This window comes from Choloepus didactylus, chromosome 3 (genome assembly GCF_015220235.1).
Source record: "Choloepus didactylus isolate mChoDid1 chromosome 3, mChoDid1.pri, whole genome shotgun sequence".
Lineage (NCBI taxonomy): Eukaryota > Metazoa > Chordata > Mammalia > Pilosa > Megalonychidae > Choloepus > Choloepus didactylus.
The window spans coordinates 184,855,794-184,861,508 of NC_051309.1; positions in this window are offsets into that span (position 1 = coordinate 184,855,794).

Here is a 5,715-nt window from a genome sequence, read left to right on the forward strand (position 1 = left end):
TGAAATATTCCCATGGAGGCATGGCCCCACCCATTCAGGGTGGGCCTTGATCAGTGGAGCCATATAAATGAGCTGACTCAAAAAGAAGGAACTCAATGCAGCTGTGAGTGATGTTTTGAAGAGGAGCAAGCTTGCTAGAGAGGAACGTCCTGGGAGAAAGCCATTTTGAACCCAGAACTTTGGAGCAGATGCCAGCCACGTGCCTTCCCAGCTATAGAGGTTTTCCGGACGCCATTGGCCATCCTCCAGTGAAGGTACCCGATTACTGATGTGTTACCTTGGACACTTTATGGCCTTAAGACTGTAACTGTGTAGCCAAATAAACCCCCTTTTTACAAAAGCCAATCCATCTCTGGTGTTTTGCATTCCACAGCATTAGCAAACTAGAACACCCACCCAACTGTAGGTGGTGATAACTCTGACTGAATTATTTCCATGGAGGTATGACCCTGCACATTCAGTGTGGGTCTTGATTTAATCACCAGAATCCTTTATAAATGCTGGCACAGACCCAGATGCTAGCTGACTTAGTTCTGAGATGCTTGGAGTTGTGGACCCCTGATGTTGGCTGCAGCTTAGAGAGACATTTTGAAGATGGCCATTGAAAGCTGATGCTGACATTTTGGAGAATGCCATTTTGAAACACAACCTGGGAGCAAGCATATGCCGGCCAGAAGCCTTCCCAGCTAACAGAAGTTTCCTGGATGCCAGTCTCTATCCAGTGAAGGTACTCTATTGTTTATGCCTTACCTTGGATACCTTATGGCCTTAAGACTAACTTTGTAACCAAATAAGCCCCCTTTATAAAAGCCAGTCCATTTCTGGTATTTTGTGCAACAGCAGCATTAGCAAACAACAGGAGACCTTGGTTCCTCACCATATGTTCTTTTTCATTGAGCTGCTTGAGTATCCTCATGACATGGCAGTTGGCTTCTGCCAGAGCAGATGATTCAAGACAGGAAGGTAAGAGCTGCAATGTCTTTTATGACCTAGCCTGAGAATACACACTCCATCATTTCCACAGGAACTTACTTGTTGCACAGGTCAGCACTATTCACTGTTTAAGGGGATGGATCCCAGAGGTAAGGATCACTGGGGGCTATCTTAGAGGCTACTACAGTCCTCTTTCTGGCCCCAATGATTCATGTTCCTCCCACATGTAAAATATACTTATCTTTTCCCAAGTACCCCAAAGTCCTATCCTGTTACAGCATCAGCTTTCAATATAGGATTTTATCATCTGAATCAGGTCTAGGTGCAGATGAGGCTCATTGGGTCTGCTTCCCTGTTACAGTTTATCAAGTACAGTTTTGTGCCAGTTTGGATATATTATGTCCCCCCAAAAGCCATGTTTTAATCCAATCTTGTGGGATATTTGTATTAGGTTGTTTCCATGGAGATGTGACTCACCCAACTGTAGGTGATATTTTTGATTAGATTATTTCTATGGAGTTGTGGCCCCACCCATTCAGCATGGATTTTGGTTAGTTTACTGGAGTCCTTTAAAAGAGCTGACAATAGGCCCAGATGCTAGCTGACGCTTTCAGGTGCTAGCCCAGAGCTTGCTCCAGGGAAGCTAAGAGAGGACAAAATGCCCCAAGAGCAGCTGAGACTTTTGGAGAGATGCTTGGGAGCTGACACTTAGAGATGCTTAGAGATGTTTGAAGATGCTAAGCTAAGGACACACTGGAGCTGAGGCAGGAGCTGAAACACAACCTGGGACCAGCAGACGCCAGCCATGTGCCTTCCCAGCTGACCAGAGGTGTTCTGGACACCATCAGTGATTCTTCAGTGAAGATATCTTATCATTGATGCCTTGGTTTGGACACTTTTATAGCCTTAGGACAGTAACTTTGTAACCAAATAAACCCCTTTTATAAAAGCCAATCCATTTCTGATATTTTGCATAATGGAAGCATTAGCAAATCGGAACAAGTTCCTTTTAATTTAAATATCTGTGAACTAAAGACTTAGCTCATCTACCTCCTACCCATCCAACAGACAGTGGTGGAACAGGCATAGGGTAAGTACCATAAACATTCCCATTCAAAAAGGGGAAAAACTGGTCCCCGGTCCATAGCAATTCTGAAATCACAAGGCACATGTTGGGAACTCCTTGATCAGGTCTCACTATTACTGCTCAGGAATAATCCTTCAGGGATCTTGTCTCTGTCCTCTAGACTCTTTATTCTACCTTCTGAGTCATCCATCCTTTTGTATGAAAGGTAGCCCATATTTTCAGCTGAGTGGTTTTCTCTGCTTGCTTCTTGCCTATAGAAGTTTGGAGATCCAAAGGCATATTTCCATTTTGCACTATCCCTGTCTCTTTCAGTCCAAGTTGGTGGTGTTTCTGCCAATACAATTCTCTTAAAAATTTTTGTGGGCCTTCTTGTGAATTTTATTGAGTTCACTCTATTAGATAAAAGCCATGACCACAAATTTCATGGATAATTCCTTATCTGCCTTGGGCTTCTGCTGAGACTGCAGAGGGACAACACTCTAAAATTCTTAAGAGCTGTATTATTTTACTAAACAGCTCTCTCAGACACTGCCTTAGATCTTTGTGAGACTTTAACAAATTCTTATATAGTTACACCATTGGCTGCTTCTTTGGACCATGATTTTTTTTTTTTTCCCCAAGAATTCCCTAGATTTGATCTTTTCTCAGAAGCCATTTCTTAATTTCAGCATCATTTGTCATTGGAGAGGCTGGGGATTTTCAAATCCAACTATTTGGTTCTTTTTGTTTAAGAATCCTTCCTTTAGTTTATCTCTTTCCTCTTGGATTTTACTAAAAGCAGCAAGAAGAAACCAGGCAGCATCTTCCACACAATGCCTAGAAATCTCTTTAATTATATCACCCAGTTCAGTGGGTACATTTTCTAGTTTCCACATTACTGCAGTGACATTTTTGCTAAACTTTCTGCCACTACATAGCAAGATTCACTTTCCTCTAGTTTCCAATAACATTTTTCTCACTCTTCTTTAAATCTTTGCTGGCAGCCTTATCATAGGCTTACCATCAGGCTTCTACTCACAGTTTCTTCAAAGCACTTTAGAGATTCACCAACACTCTCCTCAAAGTCTTTCCAGCTTCATCTCATTGTCTAGCCCAAAAGGCTTTTATTATGGCACTACCCTACTTCCAGGTGCCAAAAACCAGGTAACAAATTACTGCAGAACTTAGTGGCTTAAAGCAACAAGAAGCATTTGTCATCTCATACAGTTTCTGTGGGTCAGGAATTTGGGAGTGGTTTAGCTGGGTAGCTCTGATTCCGGATGTCTCATGAGATTGCAGATAAGATATCAGCAAGGGCTGTAGTGATCTGAAGGCTTGCCTAAGGCTGGAGGTTCTGTTTCCAAGCAGGCTCAGTTGATGCTAATACTTGCTGCAGCCCTTGGTTTCTCACCACATGGACCTCTCCACAGGACTGCTTGATTGTCTCCATGATATGGCAGCTGACTTTTCTGAGCAAGTGATCCAAGGAGAACAGCGGTAGCGGCATTGTCTTCTATGACCTCGCTTCAGGAATTTCCATAATAGCCATAATTTCTGTAATATCCTATTGGTTAATCAGGCCAAGCCTATTCAGTGTGGGCAGTAAGTAAACAATGGCATAACAACTAGTAGGCAAGAATCACTGGGGCCATCTTGGAGGCTGTCTACTATGGTCTACATGTCAAATCCCAATAGACTGTAATTATGATTGCCCTGTCTTCAAGGTAAGCTAAAATTATGTGGAGAGGCTCACATATGTAATAAGTAATGCTTACCTATACTTGACAAAGACATAAACTTTCCTATTCTTCCAAGAAATTTATAACTTAGCAGTTATTGGATCTTGGAATCCTGAAATCTGTGGTATAGGAGGTAATTTGCATCTCAATCCTACAGAAGAGTTGAAGAAGCAGCTGCTTCTTAGGAAACCCAGAAAATCTTTTAGAGATTTACAAACCTAGGCATATCTCATTTATTTCCCATTTGATAGTTGCATTTTAATATTTATGATCTTGGTTAAGCAAAATGAGCATATCAGCTAATTAGAGAGGATTTCTTTCTCTTGTGATTCTCTTTCTCCCTCACAACTGCCCAGCTCACGGAAAGTTTTCTGTTTAATTTCATGTATCCCTGTAATTTAATCTATCAGTTTAAGGTATTTAACACAATAATCAATAATAGGGAATTGGATTTGTTTGGAGTATTCTGTATTTTATTCTGTATCAAAATACTTATTCCTTGTCAAAATTAAATAATGTTACCTGAATAATTAGATCTATTGCTGTTTAAAGGAATGCAATAGAGAAAGCTGTTAAAAAAATGAAGGTATGGAAAATTCATTTCATATCAATCTGTGTACGTAGTTACTTAAGAAAGGGAGACTGAAAATACTTTTTAAATTACCTTCCCTGTTTTCCTTGCACCTGTTGATAAGTTCTTTTGGTGAAGAAACAAACTTATTACCTTTTATTTTTTCTGCTTTGAAGTCAGAATAATTCAAATTATTTACTTCAAAGGAAATTGTTTTCTGAATTTTAAATTAGAGAAGTTTACAGTTCTCTCAAGAATTGTTTTCGTTATTTTGCTGCCTGGCTATACCTTGAACCAAATTCATTGTTAAAATTATCATGGTATTTCCAAATTTATTATATCTGCTGGATTTGAAGCATGTTGCTAGCTTGAAGATGGGGTGGGGGTCATGTGAAAAGGACCTGAGAGGAGCCTCTAAGGAACTGAGACCTACCAGCAAGAGCGAGCCAGCAAGAAAACAGGGGCCTCAATCATTTAGCTGTAAGGGACTGGATTTTGCCAACAACAGGAATGAACTTGGAAGTGGATTTGCCTCCAGAGCTCCAGATGAGAATTTACTCTAGTCAAAACTTTGACTTAATCCTTGTGACATCCTGAGCAGAGGACCCAGCTCTTTCCTGCCAGACTTTTGACATATAGAACTATGAGCTAATAAATGGGTATAGTAGTAATTTACACAGCAAAAGAAAACAAATAACAGAGTATTTATAATACACTGTCATATGAAATCTCATTCTTTTATTTATTACATGTATGTGTAGAGAAACATCTCAGAGGATGGATAATAAAATGCTGACAGCAGTTATCACTGGATGGTGAAGCAGTGAGTGGTTTTCACTTTATTCCTGATACTTTCTGAATTGTTTGAAAATTTTTAAATGGGTGTATGTTATTTTAATAACCAGATAGAAAAACAGAGATTTTAAAAGGTGGGAATAAAATCATTAAAAAAGCATATACTAAATGCTGCAGAGGGCTGTAGTAGATTTAAACTACATAACTGATAAGAATGCAATTTTGTGAATTCTGTATGTAGTATTTTGAAACAACAGTGTAGTAAATTTTTCTGAGTCCAGTATCTCCATTCCTCATTTAGAATTAACCGGTCTGATTCCTTTAAATAGGTTTAGTTCCAAAATTTTATTTTAAAGGGATTTGTGTTGCATAACAATGTCGGTTGTGCCCTTATTGAAAATCTTTTATAATGGTCAAATTTTAACAATTTTACAAGTTTTTATTAAATTTTCCTACAAATAGAAAAAAGTACACATTATATGCCATTTTAACTTAATTATTTCTTTAAAATTTAAAAGTAGTTCATTGTAAAATATTAGTTTCAAGGAAAACTTAAGAGAAAGTATAAAGCAACTATAGATTCTTCATAATAATATCCAAGATGAAAATAA